Source organism: Ambystoma mexicanum, chromosome 2p, assembly GCF_040938575.1.
Source record: "Ambystoma mexicanum isolate Mex_15411 chromosome 2p, UKY_AmexF1_1, whole genome shotgun sequence".
NCBI lineage: Eukaryota > Metazoa > Chordata > Amphibia > Caudata > Ambystomatidae > Ambystoma > Ambystoma mexicanum.
This window is the reverse complement of record NC_090923.1, coordinates 606712747-606732627: the sequence shown is the minus strand read 5'-3', so window position 1 is coordinate 606732627 and position 19881 is coordinate 606712747.

The following is a 19881-nucleotide window of genomic DNA, read 5'->3' as shown; positions in this document are numbered from 1 at the left end:
CACCCTGCTCCCACCACTATCCCATGGTTCCCGCCCATCCTGCTCCCACCACAGTCCCTGGGCTCCCCCATCCCGTTCCCAACACAGTCCAAGGGCCAGTGGCAGCTGGTGAATTTTTGAAGTGGAGTGGCATACCTATTTCCCCCAAAAATGCCTAAGCGACTGAGCGCAGTGAGGGCGCCTGAACCAATCAAGGGAGGATCGGGGGGTTTTCCCCCGTGAGTTTTTCTTTTAAATAATGGGTTCAAATGTTGCATTGTAGAGCATACTTTAAAAAAAGAAATGGGTTAATAGCCAAACAGTTTGCAATTGGTGCTGGGGGGCCCCAGGGGGCAGGCATGACATTTTTTACTGAACATCTATGATAGATGTCCAGTAAAAAGATACCATTACTGTTCCCTGGGCCCCACTAGGACTAACACAATCAGCATGATTATGTGTGTATGCAAGGCGCTGGGGTGCCAATGAGGAAAGCATGGTATTTTTGACTGGACATCTATGATAGAAATCCAGTAAAAAAAATACCACCCCTTTTCCCTGGGCTCCACATCACCTCAGAAGGAGAGCTGATTTTGGCAGGTGGGTAGGGGATTATCCTGCACTTGCTAAAATCAGGTTAACGGACCAAAACAAACTAACACACACACCACATTCATACAGCAATCTCTCTATCATTCACACAAGCATCCATCACCATACACTCACTCATAAAACAAGCATACACGCATCCATACACATGTTTAAATTAAGAAAAATGAACATAAATGTACCTTCTGCATTGGCCTGCATGTAGGTGCTGAAAAGTCGTGCTCCAGGCTGCTCTGTCCGTATGTACGAGGAGGGGTAGGAGCTCCCCCTCGCACATACAGATATGCAGTTCCCCCAGCCAGCATTTCCAATGAGCTATGCAATGCTGGCAAAGCAAAACGCCCCAGCCTTGCATGGCTCAGTGAGCATGTGCGGCTGGGGCACTGAACTGAACGGTTAAAGGGAAATAGTGTTTCCCTTTGACAGTTCAGCCAGCCCAGGAGCACTCCCTCAGCTTAAAAAAGCAGCAGAGGGAGTGCTCATTGTTTCACTGGGCTAGCTCCTTAGCTCCTCCATAATGGGTGAGGGGGCCACTGGGTGGGTGCCCCCTCGCCATTATGGATGAGCCGCCAGGTTCAGACTGGCCTATAGGGCAATAGGGCAATGCATGTATCAAAAATGCAAAATGCTAGTGTGGGCCATTTAAAATGGGCCTCTTTTTTGGCCAATGTGGGCCAGTTTGATGAGTTACTGCACTACGCAGTTAGATTTTGACCATTGAGCAGTTAGTAATTTTGACCATTGTTGCTGAATAAATATTCTTTAAATATCACATTTTACTTACACTTTAACACAAAGTATCCCCTGTGGTATTATTCAAACAGTCTGTGACTAAAGGAATGAATATACATTTACAACTGCGGGCCACTTTCATTGGTGCCTGAGACAGTTTCATGGTTCTGCCCGACCATGTGAGTCGGCCCTGCCATTTCTCCCAATCTAAAAAAAAAAAAAAAAAAAACTTTTTTTTTTTTTAGATTTCATGCTGGCCTCGCATGGTCCCCCAGGGATGCGGACGTGGTTCCCTTCAAGGCTGTGACCCACAGTTTGAATACTGCTGCTCTAGACCTTTCCAATCACTGATTTCTTTTAAGATGGCTCCCGTAGGCAACCAGGATGCCATGCCTCCTTCCTATACCATCAATCATAGCCCCAACTCTGTTTCCTTCTGTATACAAAGGGATGGTTCTCAGCCAATGGGTATGGGTACATTCGAGGGTTGTACCAGCATTGCAAACCTAACTACTGAGGACAGACCCTTGTATTTTATTTTTAAACGATTTGTATTGGTTTTATAACAAACAATCAACATTTCCAGCAGTACTTGTCATTATATTTCATCATTATGTGCATATCGTTAAGTATCTACTGTATATCCCTTACCCTCCCCCCAATTCGAGTTTACTCCACTTCGCGCTCTGCCTCCCTCTCTTCCGGGGTGCCTCTCCTTCCGTATTATCAGAAGTGTCACGGTCACTTAAGCAGTCTTGGGTGGACCCAAACAGGGTGGCCACTAAGTGTTTCCAGGCCATCAGGGTTCCTGCTTCCTCCTCCCCTCCTCTACTCGCCGTTTCAGCTTTGGTCCATTTCTGGAGATCGCTCGACCAAACTTCCACCTTCGGTCTATTGCATACTTTCCATCCCATGGCAATCCTACGCTTGGCAAGTATATATGCCAAGTCCTTAAGTTTGCTCACATGTTTCAGTTGACGTGGTCTGGGGAACCCCCCCACCACACGTGCCCACACTAATTGAACGCTTAGCTTAATCCCTTTCTCATTTAGTTGTTGGGCTACTTCTCCCCAGAACTTCCCAATTTCTGGACATGCTCAAAACATGTGTGTCATCCCTGCGTTGTAGGTGCTGTAGATGATACAGGGGCCGTCTTGGGATAGAGGGTCCTGGCAGAAGTCAGTTCACTCAGAACCAACAGTCATCTTCACAGGATATTCAGCAACATGGTGTCAATAGTGGGAACATTTTCGATAATCCTTATTTCTCTGAGGAGCTCGCATTTGCTGACATACTGTTCCGTTAGGACAACCCAAAGCAGAGCCTGGAACCTGTACCTATTCCCATCGATCAGAAAGGGCCCTACATTGAGATGGAGGTGGGGAATAGGGAGCATCTATTTTTGATAGATATCGGAGCACAGAAGTGTTCCATAGATCATTCACGGATTCCGGATATTCCTCTGTCAGGGCAGAACAACATTTCTGTAGGGTTTTCTGGTACACCAGTGATTAGTCTGTTCTCTCCGCCGGTACCTATTAAACTGGGACTATTTACTGATTTGTGTCCATCTGTCCATCGACAGATTGTGGTGAAAATTTGTTGGGGTTAAATTTGTTGAAAGAATTGAATGCCGTAATTTACTGTTCTCCGATGGAGTGCATTTAACGATTTTGCCTCAACAAACTTCTGTCTCACAGTTTTTGTTTAGACCTTTACCATCTGAATTAGAGAAGAGTCTGACATGTCTATGGGCAGTTAATGAAAATGATGTTGGCATTTTGCAAATTGAACCAGTTAAAATTGTGTTTTTGGTTGAAGGCGAGCAGGCTTTAAAGAGTATTGTCTCTGATCTTGTACACATGGGTGTGATAGAGGAAATTGCAGGGAGTGTGTGTAATAGTCTGATTTTGCCTGTGTCTAAGAAAGGGGATAATGTGATTCTTTTTCATTTTATTATTGACTTGCGTGCTATCAACAAGGTTGTTGCCCCACAGTTTCCGATTGTACCTGATGTGACTACAATATTGACAATTATTCCAGCTTCAGCTACTCATTTTAGTGTTGTGGATTTAAAGAATGCTTTTTTCAGTATTCCTGTACATGTTGACAGTAGATATTAGTTTGCGTTCACCTTAGGAGGACACTCGTTTACATTTACTCGTGTGCCACAAGGGTACACTGAGAGTCCAAGCATCTATAGTAGAGCATTGAAGGAACAGCTTGATACACTTGAGTTACCTTCTACTTGCACGTTGTTACAGTATGTGGACGATCTACTTTTAGCTGCGGATTCTGAAGTTGCTTGCAAGGAGGGCAATGCGTTGCTGCTTACTCATCTAGCAGAACATGGGCATAAAGCTTCACTAAAAAAGTTTCAATATTGTCAACAGGAGGTTGCCTATTTAGGCTACTTCCTGTTGAAGGAGGGAAGAAGACTGACACCTGAACGGATAAAAAGCATCTCTAGCATGTCTGTCCCAAATACACAGAAGTAAATCAGAGCTTTGATAGGCATGGCTTTGTACTGTAGACAGTGGATCCCTAATTTCTCATTAATGATGAAAACCAATGTTGGCATTGAAAAAGAAGGCATTTCTTTGCCTTTACGTGGAACTTGGATTGCCAGAAAGCTTTTGATCTGCCCAAGGCTGCGTTGTGTTCAGCACCGGTTTTGGGCACAGCAAATTATGAAAAGGCCTTCGTGTTGTGTGTGCATAAATATGATGGATGTGCTTTGGCTGTGTTGACGCAGGAGCATGGAGGGAAGAATAGACTGTGCAGTTATTTTTCCTCCACGCTTCACCCTGTTGCGTGCGCTTTCCTGAGATATTTGAGAGCTGTTGCTGCTGCCGCTGCATCTGTAAAACAAAGTGTGGGTATGGTTTTAGCTCACTCTTTAACCGTGATGGTACCCCACTCTGTAGACATTCTATTAAACAGAACGCAAACACATCTAACATCAGCACAATTAACAAGATGCAAGCTGAGTCTATTTGCACTGCATAGCCAAATTAAGAAATGTTGCACATTAAATCCGGCCAAACTATTGCCTCTTCCGCAAGAAATTGCTTGCTGTGACAAGATGTCACATGACTGCCTCTATACCACAGAGCAAGAAACTAAAGGCAGAATTGATTCAAGTGATACACCGTTAAAAGATCCACAATGGGAGCTGTTTTGCGATGGCTCCTGCTTCAAACATTCGGATGGTACATCCACTGCTGCTTATGCCATCACTACATTAAGCACTATTGTGGAAAACAAAACAATATTGCATAACTCTGCGCAGGCCGCAAAAAGATTGTTGCATTGACACGAGCTTGTGAACTTTCTGAAGGGCTTAGTGTGAATTTATTTACAGACAGTCAGCATGCCTTTGGGGTGGTTGACAACCTCGGTAGATTATGGGCAGAAAGAGGTTTCTTGACCTCACATGGAACTAAAATACAACATGGCACTTTAATAGTTCGGCTACTCTCAGCATTTGTATTTCCTACTCAACTAGCAATAATGAAGTGCACAGCACACCAGAAAGTAACAGATGAGGAAACACTTTTGCTGACAGGATAGCCAAACAGACTGCCACCGATTTGTATTCTGAAATGTATGTAACAAAATAAGTCACCAATACTTATATAATAGATGAAGGAATTGATTCTATAAAAAACATTCAGGCTACCTCCTGTTGAAGGAGGGAAGAAGACTGACACCTGAACGGATAAAAAGCATCTTTAGCATGTCTGTCTCAAATACACAGAAGGAAATCAGAGCTTTGATAGGCATGGCTTCGTACTGTAGACAGTCGATCCCTAATTTCTCATTAATGATGAAAACCAATGTTGGCATTGAAAAAGAAGGCATTTCTTTGCCTTTACGTGGAACTTGGATTGCCAGAAAGCTTTTGATCTGCTCAAGGCTGCGTTGTGTTCAGCACCGGTTTTGGGCACAGCAAATTATGAAAAGGCCTTCGTGTTGTGTGTGCATAAATATGATGGATGTGCTTTGGCTGTGTTGACGCAGGAGCATGGAGGGAAGAATAGACTGTGCAGTTATTTTTCCTCCACGCTTCACCCTGTTGCGTGCGCTTTCCTGAGATATTTGAGAGCTGTTGCTGCTGCCGCTGCATCTGTAAAACAAAGTGTGGGTATGGTTTTAGCTCACTCTTTAACCGTGATGGTACCCAACTCTGTAGACATTCTATTAAACAGAACGCAAACACATCTAACATCAGCACAATTAACAAGATGCAAGCTGAGTCTATTTGAACTGCATAGCCAAATTAAGAGATGTTGCACATTAAATCCGGCCAAACTATTGCCTCTTCCACAAAAAATTGCTTGCTGTGACAAGATGTCATATGACTGCCTCTATACGACAGAGCAAGAAACTAAAGGCAGAATTGATTCAAGTGATACACCGTTAAAAGATCCACAATGGGAGCTGTTTTGCGATGGCTCCTGCTTCAAACTTCCGGATGGTACATCCACTGCTGCTTATGCCATCACTACATTAAGCACTATTGTGGAAACCAAAACAATTCTGCATAACTCCGCGCAGGCCGCAAAAAGATTGTTGCATTGACTCGAGCTTGTGAACTTTCTGAAGGGCTTAGTGTGAATTTATTTACAGACAGTCAGCATGCCTTTGGGGTGGTTGACAACTTTGGTAGGTTATGGGCAGAAAGAGGTTTCTTGACCTCACATGGAACTAAAATACAACATGGCACTTTGATAGTTCGGCTACTCTCAGCATTTGCACTTCCTACTCAAGTAGCAATAATGAAGTGCACAGCACACCAGAAAGTAACAGATGATGTGCGGAGAGGAAACACTTTTGGTGACAGGATAGCCAAACAGACTGCCACCGATTTGTATTCTGAAATGTATGTAACAAAATAAGTCACCAATACTTATATAATAGATGAAGGAATTGATTCTATAAAAAACATTCAGGCTGATGCCACTTCAGAAGAGCTTAAGCAATGGGCTGAGGGTTTATCAAGTTTGGATGATGAAGGTTGTTGGATAGATAATGCCAAGAAAAGATGGATGCTACCCAAAGTTTATGTCACCACTATGGTTACGATGGCTCATGGTCCAACTATATGTGCTAGAAACATTTGAAGACTGTTAGAACCTGTCTGGGTAAATGTAAACATCCTGAAGACTGCTGAGCGTTTGGTCCAAAATTGCATGGTATGCTTACAGCATAATGTGGGAAATAGTACAATCGACACCTAAGGGTAGTTTTGGTCCCCCCTCTGTGCCTTTTGAAGTTATACATTTCGACTTCATTGAAATGGAGCGTTATAAAATTACAAATATGTCCTGGTAGTAATTTGCGCTTTTAGCAAGTGGGTCGAAGCTTTCCCTTGAAAAGATGCCACAGCAATAACGACAGCGAAAACCATGCTGAAGGAATATTTTCCTAGGTTTGGTTTGCCGAGGGTCATTTGGTCGGACAATGGTCCACATTTTATCACTGCTGTCATCCTGCAAGTATGCGCGGATTACAGATCGATAAACGGTTCCATTCGGCCAGACATGCTTAGAGTGCCAGACTTGTAGAACGCCATAATGGTATATTAAAAAACAAGATGGCAAGGATTGGCGCCAGTAGCAATTTGAAATGGCCAGACGCCTTACCCATAGCTCTATTGTCCATGAAGACGACCCCACAAACAAAAACTGGGCTCTCTCCCTATGAGATAATCATGGGGAGACCAACCAATATATGGAACACACCCAAGCCTAAGCAGATAAAGGATGTGGAGCATTTGCTCCTTTCTGAGTACTGTGACCAGTTAACTCAAAATGTATAGTTAATTTACCAGCAGGTGCGAGAAGCCTTCCCAGTAAAATACGAGGGGCCAGGTCACCGACTTCGACCCGGCGACTGGGTGCTCATGAAGGCCTTTGAAAGAGCATCCTGTCCCGCACCGCGCTGGAAAGGACTGTTTCAAGTCATATTGGCCACACAGACCGCTGTACGAGTAGACCGAAAGAGACACTGGAATCACGCAACACACATCAAGAAGATACCTTTTTCTCTGCCGCATGATGAAGGGGAAGAGAAAGAGATTGTTCGCTCTGTTCCTCATCACAACTCTATTCTGACCGACACCAAGGGTATCCGGGGAAACCCTTCCTGAGCCCGTGGGGTCTGGGGAGACTGCTGTTTTGCCTTCAACTTCGTCTTTGGATCTTTCTGCATCATTGAGCAATCTTGCTTCTGCTTCACCACTTCCATCAGGAAGCAACGACACTCTGTTCGCAGATCACGCTGTACCTGGAGTCTTGAGGTACAATCTGCGTTCAAGGCGCTAGACTTACAGCACAGCATCAGCTGTGCCCACAAGGAACCACCGTTGAGCTAGTCCCTTGCCACTCTCTCGCTGAAACGTAAATTTGAGGCAGGGACCGGCAAAGCCACCTTCAAGCAAGATAGGCCACGTGGTCAGGGGCCACTGACGGATGAACTAAAAGAGCCTAACGGGGAGGCTGCTAAATTGACTCTGAGAAACAATGTCCCTTCCTAAATCCACTCGTGCAGAGCAAGCTATTGGTCTTGTGGCTGACAAAGAATCTGATCATCAAAGATCTTGGTCCCTGAGGACCCATTGTTTTCTGATTACAGTGCTAATTTGTCTAACAATTCAATTCTCGCTTGGGTTTTGGTATCTGGAAGGGGTGCGTCCACTTGAGACTTTGTTACCTACTGAAATTGTTCCCACTGTGTCTCCACCTTTCGCGCATCTGCACACTTTTCCTCCTAGAGACTCCCAACATAGACAGGGTTATCATAATAATACTCTCTTATTGATTATGAATGCGACCCATGCGATTCTAAACAGAACGAATAGCTGGGTGTGTTCACATTTGCCACAACATCGGAGTTGGGCTGGTATATTCATCCTCTTCCTTTGACTACTGCTTGCTACGCCTCACTAAGGCCACTATTCTTTGGTCGTTGGAATGACTATTTCTGTGAACTTCTGGGAATTCAAAAAACAAGTCCTGACACCTTTGGGATGTTCCCTCTTTGCAAATAGGAGCAAACTCAATGTTGCTTCTATTAGGCCTTCTTATAGACTCTCTAGACAAGTGGTCTTCAAACGTTTTTGGCCGGGGCCCCCCCCGGAGCAAAATTTGGGCGGGCCTGAATCCCCCAAAAATGCCAAATGGACAGTATGTATGATATGATATGACAAGTTATTTATAGCGTGCTTAATACCCAGAGGTTTCTAAGCGCTGACCCGGGGATAGAACCTGTGTTGCTTTGTGTCCTCTGGCTTCAAAGGTGAGCATGTTGCCGCTGAGCTGCCTCTCGGGCTGTCACCACTATTACGTGCTGTCACCACACCATACTCCCAGTATAGTCCATGGGCTCCCCTACCTGCTCGCATCACAGTCGCTGGGCTCCCTCATCCCACTCCTACCCAGTCCCTGGGCTCTCCCCACCCCATCACACACCATGGGTTTTCAACACCCTGCTCCCACCACTATCCCATGGTTCCCGCCCATCCTGCTCCCACCACAGTCCCTGGGCTCCCCCATCCCGTTCCCAACACAGTCCAAGGGCCAGTGGCAGCTGGTGAATTTTTGAAGTGGAATGGCATACCTATTTCCCCCAAAAATGCCTAAGCGACTGAGCGCAGTGAGGGCGCCTGAACCAATCAAGGGAGGATCGGGGGTTTTCCCCCGTGAGTTTTTCTTTTAAATAATGGGTTCAAATGTTGCATTGTAGAGCATACTTTAAAAAAAGAAATGGGTTAGTAGCCAAACAGTTTGCAATTGGTGCTGGGGGGCCCCAAGGGGCAGGCATGACATTTTTTACTGAACATCTATGATAGATGTCCAGTAAAAAGATACCATCCCTATCCCCTGGGCCCCACTAGGACTAACACAATCAGCATGATTATGTGTGTATGCAAGGCGCTGGGGTGCCAATGAGGAAAGCATGGTATTTTTGACTGGACATCTATGATAGAAATCCAGTAAAAAAAATACCACCCCTTTTCCCTGGGCTCCACATCACCTCAGAAGGAGAGCTGATTTTGGCAGGTGGGTAGAGGATTATCCTGCACTTGCTAAAATCAGGTTAACGGACCAAAACAAACTAACACACACACCACATTCATACAGCAATCTCTCTATCATTCACACAAGCATCCATCACCATACACTCACTCATAAAACAAGCATACACGCATCCATACACATGTTTAAATTAAGAAAAATGAACATAAATGTACCTTCTGCATTGGCCTGCATGTAGGTGCTGAAAAGTCGTGCTCCAGGCTGCTCTGTCCATATGTACGAGGAGGGGTAGGAGCTCCCCCTCGCACATACAGATATGCAGTTCCCCCAGCCAGCATTTCCAATGAGCTATGCAATGCTGGCAAAGCAAAACGCCCCAGCCTTGCATGGCTCAGTGAGCATGTGCGGCTGGGGCACTGAACTGAACGGTTAAAGGGAAATAGTGTTTCCCTTTGACAGTTCAGCCAGCCCAGGAGCACTCCCTCAGCTTAAAAAAGCAGCAGAGGGAGTGCTCATTGTTTCACTTCACTCCTTAGCTCCTCCATAATGGGTGAGGGGGCCACTGGGTGGGTGCCTCCTCGCCATTATGGATGAGCCGCCAGGCTCAGACTGGCCTATAGGGCAATAGGGCAATGCATTTATCAAAAATGCAAAATGCTAGTGTGGGCCATTTAAAATGGGCCTCTTTTTTGGCCAATGTGGGCCAGTTTGATGAGTTACTTCACTACGCAGTTAGATTTTGACCATTGAGCAGTTAGTAATTTTGACCATTGTTGCTGAATAAATATTCTTTAAATATCACATTTTACTTTCACTTTAACACAAAGTATCCCCTGTGGTACTATTCAAACAGTCTGTGACTAAAGGAATGAATATACATTTACAACTGCGGGCCACTTTCATTGGTGCCTGAGACAGTTTCATGGTTCTGCCCGACCATGTGAGTCGGCCCTGCCATTTCTCCCAATCTAAAAAAAAAAAAAAAAAAAACTTTTTTTTTTTTAGATTTCATGCTGGCCTCGCATGGTCCCCCAGGGATGCGGACGTGGTTCCCTTCAAGGCTGTGACCCACAGTTTGAATACCGCTGCTCTAGACCTTTCCAATCACTGATTTCTTTTAAGATGGCTCCCGTAGGCAACCAGGATGCCATGCCTCCTTCCTATACCATCAATCATAGCCCCAACTCTGTTTCCTTCTGTATACAAAGGGATGGTTCTCAGCCAATGGGTATGGGTACATCCGAGGGTTGTACCAGCATTGCAAACCTAACTACTGAGGACAGACCCTTGTATTTTATTTTTAAACGATTTGTATTGGTTTTATAACAAACAATCAACATTTCCAGCAGTACTTGTCATTATATTTCATCATTATGTGCATATCGTTAAGTAGCTACTGTATATCCCTCACCCTCCCCCCAATTCGAGCTTACTCCACTTCGCGCTCTGCCTCCCTCTCTTCCAGGAGAGCCTCTCCTTCCATATTATCAGAAGTGTCACGGTCACTTAAGCAGTCTTGGGTGGACCCAAACAGGGTGGCCACTAAGTGTTTCCAGGCCATCAGGGTTCCTGCTTCCTCCTCCCCTCCCCTACTCGCCGTTTCAGCTTCGGTCCATTTCTGGAGATCGCTCGACCAAACTTCCACCTTCGGTCTATTGCATACTTTCCATCCCATGGCAATCCTACGCTTGGCAAGTATATATGCCAAGTCCTTAAGTTTGCTCACATGTTTCAGTTGACGTGGTCTGGGGAACCCCCCCTATCATACATGCCCACACTAATTGAACGCTTAGCTTAATCCCTTTCTCATTTAGTTGTTGGGCTACTTCTCCCCAGAACGTCCCAATTTCTGGACATGCTCAAAACATGTGTGTCATCCCTGCGTTTTCTTCTCTGCATTTGGGGCATGTTTGTCTTCCTGCATTCTTGAACTGAGCTATTCTCTGGGGGGTCATGTGTGCCCTGTGGGTTACATATAGCTGCATTTGTTGTAGCCTTGCATTCTTGGACACTTTTTTATGATACCCTTGAGCCCGCTCCCATACCCCATCCCTCATGAGTTCTCTGGCTTCCTCCTCCCAGTCTTGTCTCAATTGCGTCACTTCCCTTCCCACTCTGGACATCAGTAGCTCATAGACTTGAGAAACCTCATGCCCTCCCTCTGCTACATCATACATCGTTTCTATAGCCGTTTTTGGTTGATCTTCCAGCATTATTTCGGACCATGTCTCTTTTATCCGCCGTGTCAATCTGGCGTAAGGGATATACTGGCCTATGTGGAGACCAGTTTCCGCTACCAACTCCCCGAATTCCTTTACGTCCCCTCCAGCCATATGTCTCCCATTGTTGCAATTCCCACAGGCTCCCAGTGCTTGCGGATCGTATTCCTCAATTGTGCATCTTTTCCGGTCAGTGCCACTAGTGGCACTTGCGAAGAACACAGGGTTGGTTTCCCCATGACCTGGCAGGCCTTGCGACATATTTTCCATCCCAATTCCAACATTCCAGGGTGCCCTCTTAGCTCAGGTTTGGGCAGCCATATCAATTCCTTCAGAAAAATGGGGCACACTCTGATCTCAACAGTCTGGACTTTGATGTTGTGTCTTCCGTGAACCATTTGGCCACATATTGCAATTGACTAGCCAAATAATAAATCTCAAAGTTAGGCAGTTTTATACCCCCTTTATTATACGTGTACTGTAACCTCCACAGGTAGCCCTTCAAAATAGAATCATGTTAGATGCCATTCTAGCTGAGTGTGGTAGGGTATGCAAAATGGTAGGATCCGCATGCTGTGTTTTAGTACCCAACTCCTCCCCTACCATATTCAAGGCAATTCAAAATCTACATACCTTGAGTACTGAAGTACATGTCCCAGAGGGAAACTGGAATCTTAGTACTTGGTTCTGGGACTTGTTACGATCATGGGGTTGGAAGATCTTTGCAGTCTTAATGGTGATTCTTGGTATTTTCCCGTTCTGTTGTTGTTGTGTACAATGCCTCCCTGTCATATGTTCCATGATAGGAGGATGTTGTGCACAAGCAGTAGGTACACTAGGACCTAAGGTACAAATGCCTGAAAAAGCAACCATTTTGTACATTTGATCCCTACATTAAGGAAACTGATTGGTTAGAAACACCTTTGTTGGATATCTTAACTGAGAAAGGACCTAGGTCTTTTGCCAACCCAACCTTGATAAAATAGAAACAAAATCAGAAATAATATCATTGATAAAAGAGTGTGGCGTTTGTAGGAGAATGACCGAACTTAAATTCGGTCTCCCAACAGGCAATGGTATCTCACGCAAAATGTTTTTTTTCCGATTCAGCTTCTCCCAAATGCTCTGTGGGTGTCTCTCCCTCTCTCCCTGTTGGAAGCTTTACTCTTTCAATCTTTCTGTCTTTGTTTCATGGCCTATCTCTGAATGATTGAGTGCCTCTATGTGGGCTCTCCATCGCCTCCCTGCCGAGAGATTAGTTCTTTCTCTCGCCCCCACTCAGAGCACATCACTGGTAAAGGCTTGTTCTGCTGGTAGTGGTTCTCATTGCTCTCCCCGGCTCCAGTCGCACTTGCCAGCTGTGTTTGTTCTACGCAGAGGTGCCCTTTTTCATCTTCTGTCTCCACCATGCAAGTGTGTGGCATCAGATGGTGGCGGCGGTCTCGACCTCACCTCTCAGTTATGCCCGAGATCTGGAGGAAAAGGACACACTGCTTTGTTTCTTTCCTCTTCTCGGTAACACCCCTCATAGGAGGTCCCAAGTTCAACACACAGACACTCCCCCACAAGATCATGGCGACTCTGCCTCTTAAGAGGACTATCCGGCAGACGCATTGAAGCAGGATGGCTTGGGTGACTGCTGACATAAGCATGCTGCTGAGACTATCCCACGGACATGAGTGTCATTAATGAGCATCTCCCTTAAATGCTGCCAGTAGATTCATTAAAAGCATCCTTCAAAACCATGCGTTGATGCGTTGATGTCTAAAGCAAGAGGCATCTTAACACGCCTGCCTGTAATGTCAACATAGAGGTGCTAACATGCATGCTAATCAACCTGAGCCCCAAAGTCATGCGACGTGGTCCTGCAAACCTTGGGCTCACGCACTCAGGAGCCACCATGTCCCAAACCTTAAGCAAATTCAAGTGATTCAAAAGCTCATTGATGTCAGGAAATACCTTCTGGCCAGAATCGTTTCGGAAATAGCATGTGAAAGTCATCTCCTGAGTAGCGGAATGCAAGGAATTATTCTAAGCAAACTATGCTCTTAAAGCCATCCAATTGAACTCTGCAGCTACTACTGAGAAGATACTACTCCTAAAGTTGCATGCGGTGCATCCAAAGACTTTGCAGTATTATTTGTTCAGGAAGGGTGTTGCATGGTAGCCCAGTGCAGAAGGAGCATTTCTGCCCAACAAATTCGAGCCACTGTGAGCGCTAACACAGCACCGAACATCCACTGAGGCTAGCAACTCGAATGGGGCACGAAATATACGTCTCAATTTAGCCCCGATGATCAGGTGTCCCTATGTCATTTCTAACACTTCCCTTAAGGGTTCACCTGCTGGCACAAAAAGTGCAGGCGCCAAAAACCAAAACTCCCCTTCTGGCTAATAGCACAGAATATTTAGCAGCTATTAAAGTCTCCTTTGCCCAGGTTAAAAAAAACTGTCAGCCCTACAACTTGCAAAGAGGGCATCCAAATGGAATGCAGTTTCGCTCCATGTTCTTTTTCAAGGAACCTACAAAGGATTGCAGTTAAGCAAGTTGCAATACTCCGTGTTCAGAGTAGGTCCAAGCTCAAGGCTGGGTACTCTAATAGTACAATAAGATTTTAAATCAAATAAAGTACTGTTACACCACATTTATTTAATTAATCAATTCTTAGATACCAAAGAGGAAAACAGAACAGGGTGGCCCAGTGCATTTCGTATAAACCGTTATCCTTCATCAGGACCTGTCTGTTTCCTGGCGCTCTGGCACGTCCGGTAGTTTCTCTGCTCGACTGTCTTGGTATGCTGGCATGATCTGCGTCCCCACGATCCCCTATCATTGCAGTTCATGAAGCTTCTTTATCATATGTCACAGCAGCGAGCTTCTTTGATGTTGGGAAACAGAAGGGCCCTGATACAGGATAATTAGTCTAACAGTACTTTATTTGATTTCAAATCTTATTGTACTGTTAGAGTACTGAGCCTTGAGGTTGGATCTACTGTGAGCATGCAGTATTGCAGCTTGCTTGACTGCAATCCTTTGTATGTTTTCTATTTGACCCAGAGTGGGTTCATCTCAGTGCTCCTTGTAAATATTTTGTGTATAGATTTAACTATCAATATCTCTTTGGTGGTGCCCACTTATTGTATTGTGTTTTCTATTTCAGGGAACCGCCATGAGAGAGATTTAACCTTCAATTTACATGGCCCTAGTGAGTGACTGTTAGTAAAAATCATACATTGAATTGGACCCAATGAGCTTGACAACTGTTTCCTCAGTGCACTTGTTGAAAAATGTGCACATTTCTGAGATCAAAACGAACCTGAAAAGAAAATAGACATGCTAGCAATCAATGTATGTACTCTGCACAACTCTTCTACATGGCCAGCGGATCTCTTCCAATGACTGAATGGATTTTCACACAAGGAGTAAGTGTGCGAGAAAGGTACAAATGAGATTGCTCAAGATGATCGCCCTCCGGAGCCTGCAACAGAACAGCACTTAAACTCTATCTGAAATGTGCATCTTTAGAGCAAAAAGCCTTGTTGCAGTGGGATGTCTCAAACCAGATGTGAAGGCCATCATCTTCAAGGTCCCAAATGCCTCCTCAGTTCGACCCTCCCACTGAAACCGATTACAAATTCTCCTTCTCAAGCAAGTGGCAGATCGAAGACACAAAACAAGAATATTTCTGGATAAAATGCGTACATAAATTGGCAAAATAACAACACCAACATGCCTTTCTATTTTAAATAGCTTTATCAGGGGTTCACAGGTAATATGAGCTCACCATAAACATCCAGAACAACCAAGGAAAAATAGCGACACATTCAAGTCTCTATTATTGACAACCAATTAGCAATCCCTCCCAACTCAATCAATGTGTCTCATCCTCCTGCCCGTCCATTTCATACTAATCTCCCAATCAAGTCTTAATCTAGAAGAGCCTATTATAGTCCGACGTCTGGTACTGCACATATAGTGTGACTGTGGTATGTCCCCAGAATAAAAAGGCGTCTACACTGGCAAGATATTAAAGGGGTACCTCAGTGTGTACAGCTCTGCATATCTTGGAGGACGCCATCACCTCCTTGATCTAGCCTAGTCTTGCAAAGGACCTCTTCCCATCTCAAACATTGCTATACCATTTCTGTTCTCGGTGCTATGCTGGCAGATGACTGCACGAGACCTATGAGCTGCCAACATGCATATTACGAACAGACATGAGAGAGTTTATTAGAAACGGATATTAGCAGGTGCGACGTGAGACCATGTTTGTCCACACAGGAAAATGAGCAAAGGACACTGGAATGCAGTAAAACCCAGACACATTGTTTTTTGCAGCAATGAATAACAAACTGATTCTGACCTGTTGCTACCTGAAATGACAGTCTGTCTGGAGTTTCTGTGCTTCCACGAGGCCTTTAGCCAATGCTGGCTGGCAAATGCACTAGGTGAAAGACCTTGGCCGTGGGCCGTATGTCTATAACATGCCTCAACTATATTGGAGCTCATTTGGTGTAACTGTATCAGTGTAAGACATGCCCAATGCAATAGGTCATTAGCGTCAGAGCAAGAAACAAGATGTGGGCCAACTAAGTTTAAAAAAGGCATTTACATTTTTTATTCAAGCCAAATATTGCAGTCAGGAATTTAGCAAAAGAGACCCAGACTGATCTTCGACTGGCCACAATGTTCTCCTCATTCATCTTGTCTGCCAGACCTTTCTTCCAGGTATTTTCTTCAAGGTCTCTTGTCACTCCTCTGGATCTTGCTCAAATGATCCAGTCCTTGTTTTATACATCTTTTTCTGATATGGTTGGTCGCAGTCTTCCTTTGCAAAGCACAGTGGCATTCATTTCAGACGGACTAGGCTTTGAACCACACTGACTGTGGCTATTATTTCATACAGTCTCTCGAGGTTACTGCCACTGATTTAAACTATAAATTCCAGTTTTCACTTGGTTAAACGGCTTTCCAAAATGTGAAGTTTCCTCTCTATATAAATATAGCAGCATTACATAGGATCCTGCAATGTCGCAAAGAGAGAAGAGGTCGTATGTCGCAGGTTAAACAATGTCTTGTGGCACTTGTATCAGTCTTTTACACAAGAAGTGTCTCTTTCTTGTCCCTTCAGTTTTAATAATAGTGTTCATTAAATCGTCCAGTCCTCTATTTCTACTGCAACACTTGCAAAACAGACTCACAACAGGAGAATCTATCTATTTGGTCTCACTAAGCTTTCATCCCGGTCCTCATAGTGTTTCACTGTAGTTAACTGATGTGGCATATCACATTTGCTCACTCGTTGGCTCTTGCAGCACTCTGCAAGTAATCAATGCAGCATATGGGCTCTTGCTCCACTGTTCAGCTGGTAATGAACGTAGCATATCATATTATATAGCCTTATAGACAAACGGGGGAGTCATTATCGTAGGATAAACACCCACCACCTAGTTATTGCCTGAGGTAAGGCCGAGGGCCATACATTGGAGAAGGGTCATTTCCAGATCAATAATGACCCCTTCCGAAATCTATAAGGCTATTAGCACATGGTGTTAGTAGCACTGCATGTTTGTGTGCTTTGGTGGTGAAATAAACCAAATCTTCTTTTAGTGTAAGGTAAATAGACAAACTGAGTTAGTAAATGAAGTGTGGTTTTATTTTGTAGTAATTACATAACACGGTTGTCTTTGTAAATTAAACTGAAACCTAAAGGTGGGTATTCCCCTAACTTCGCAGGCACCTGGGGATTAACTATATTAAAAACCAAGAATGGTGCCTTGAGAATGGTGCCTTGCGAGTGCCAATTAAGGACAATTCGCATTACATTCTCATTTGCGGCTATAGAGGTAATCATGGATCTGTACAAGCAAATGCATACATATTGTGCCTTTTTTTTAACATATTAGAAAACACACCATTGAGACAAGACATTTCATAAAATTCATCAAAAGATGTGCAAAATTGCATAAGTCAAAAATAGTGCAAAAAACATGCATGGGATGTGCAAATAAACAGTGTCAGTCACCCCACTTTGAACTAACATTTATGGGTTGCAGAAGTACAGAAGAGAGTGAGGAATTCCCCCAAAGCCCTTAATCCTCCTAAGCAGATGATTAAAGGAGGGACAAGAGCCTCAGGGAAACCTCTGGGGAGGAAAGCCCTGGGTCTTCAATGTCATGGGGTTGGTTGTAGGAAGATTCGTCCACGACTTCTGGAGATGTGGCTTATCAAGAATGGTACCTGTGTGGAGCTGTTTATATCGCGATAGTGGTCCGTTCCTGGAGGATGTGAGATTGCTTCGCAATCATTTACAGGGTACAACCTGGCCTTTAACTATGCTGTCAGGGGTTCGTGAGAAAAACCTCAGTGAGAGCTGAAATCCCTCTTCAACGTTGCAGAGTGCCTGTGAGTTCTTTATTCTCCACGCGGTTTGTGAGGGGATCGTCTTGGTAATGATGTCGACTGCCGTGTTCCAGAGTCTGAAGCAGGGTAGCCAGGAGAAAAGGTTAGCGTGGAAATCAGACAGATCAAAGAAAAGGTAATAAGGTTCAGAAGAGGAAGCGAGCAAATTTACGGAGCTTTGGTACACAGTAGCAACACAAGGTTGCCATGGAGAGCAGCTGTCTTGTAGAGTACCCTGGAACCGATCAATGATGCCATTCTTTCTGCCTCCACCTTCATGCAGCACTAGACAGGTACATGGTGCAATGGGTGCCATCTTGTGAGGAGCGACCCTTACTGAATAACCTCACCGCCAACAGCGCCACAGCGAAGGATATGGAAGATGAAATGTAGCACATAGGGCCTGATTCATGGAATACTACACAGAGATCCTGAACGACATGCGTGCAGAAGCTTTTCTGCGTGCTCTGCTTATTCATGGAATTGTTTGCGCAAAATACCGTATACACAAGTCACAGCCAGAGCGCCCCACAACCCACAACACACCCCCACGCAAAGCAAAAACAGCTAGAAACATCTACCTTTGCGTGCTCCCCGGACACAAATACATGCACCTTCAAAACAGTGCATTATCCTTACTCGGAAAATATGCATGCAATCCCCCGTAAACCATCCATGCACCCAACTGCATTGCGTATGCGCACCTCTAAGTTAGTTCTGATATGCCAGCTGCATACACGCACCCCTAAATCTGACAACCGATCTCACCTAAGCGTGGTGATTCCAATGCACAAGTGTCGGTACGCCTGCCTTTGGGTGGCGGATCGAACGAGAAATTTGCATGGCTATTTCCTTGCCGAGAGGTTGCACAATGGGATCCATGAATACTTATCGTTCCATGCAAAAGTGGCCATGCAATGGCCTGCCCGTGGGCCGTCCCTCATGACGCCCACATTTTTCCTTGTTCTTCCTCATTTTATAAGTTCCGCCATGTTTGCCTGCTCTCTGCGCAAGCCGTGTCCATGCTCTGTGTGGTGTCTCATGCAAGGCACGTGGTTGCTCGCAGAGAAGTACTGAGCCTGCACAAAGTCGACGCAGAGTACGTAAAAAGTGCCGCGCAGTCAATTCTATAAATTCACATTATTGAAAGAATGATTACTCATATGCATACAATGGCTTCTCCTCGTTTACCAAAATGATTTTACATTTGCACAAAATGGTTTCTCTCTTTCATCTTATTGATAAGTTTTTCATTAGCACACAATAGTTTTTCTCTTTTACCAATAGTATTTCATTAGCACACAAGGGTTTCTCTATTTCACCAACACGTATTTCAACATTTGATGGTGCTTGTGAATACTAAGATATGTACTACAATGATTTTGCGAATTTCACCAGCACTGTTACATATGTTGGTAACAAAATGTTCATGGATAATCGTCAAGCCCTCCTGCGTCTTCGTCAGTGTGATATGCGTGCTTTTGGGATTGGACAGCAACTTAATTGTTAACTGGTTCTGTGCAATCTACTTGGGAAATGTGCGTGTTTTTAAAATTCTATAGGAATACAAAATATAGAAAGAGGAGTATTAACATTTGATGTGTTTTGGTTGATTACCAGCGTTCAAAAGTAACTATTTACAGTCATCTAGTTGGATATTGTTCTCAGTGAGGTCCGATGTTGTGCAACATCCCCACCCCCGCTACTTCCCCCTACCCATTGTTGAACCACCACATAATAGCATTCAAAATGCCCCACTCAGAACGCCCCGGGCCTGCTCACCCTGTCAAACCTGAATGCAGGGCCCAGTGCACCAAAAACCTCAACTCGACCAACCTCGCACTACTACTTGCCACCCCGGCGCACCCACCACCTTCAGAAACAAACCGGGCAGCAC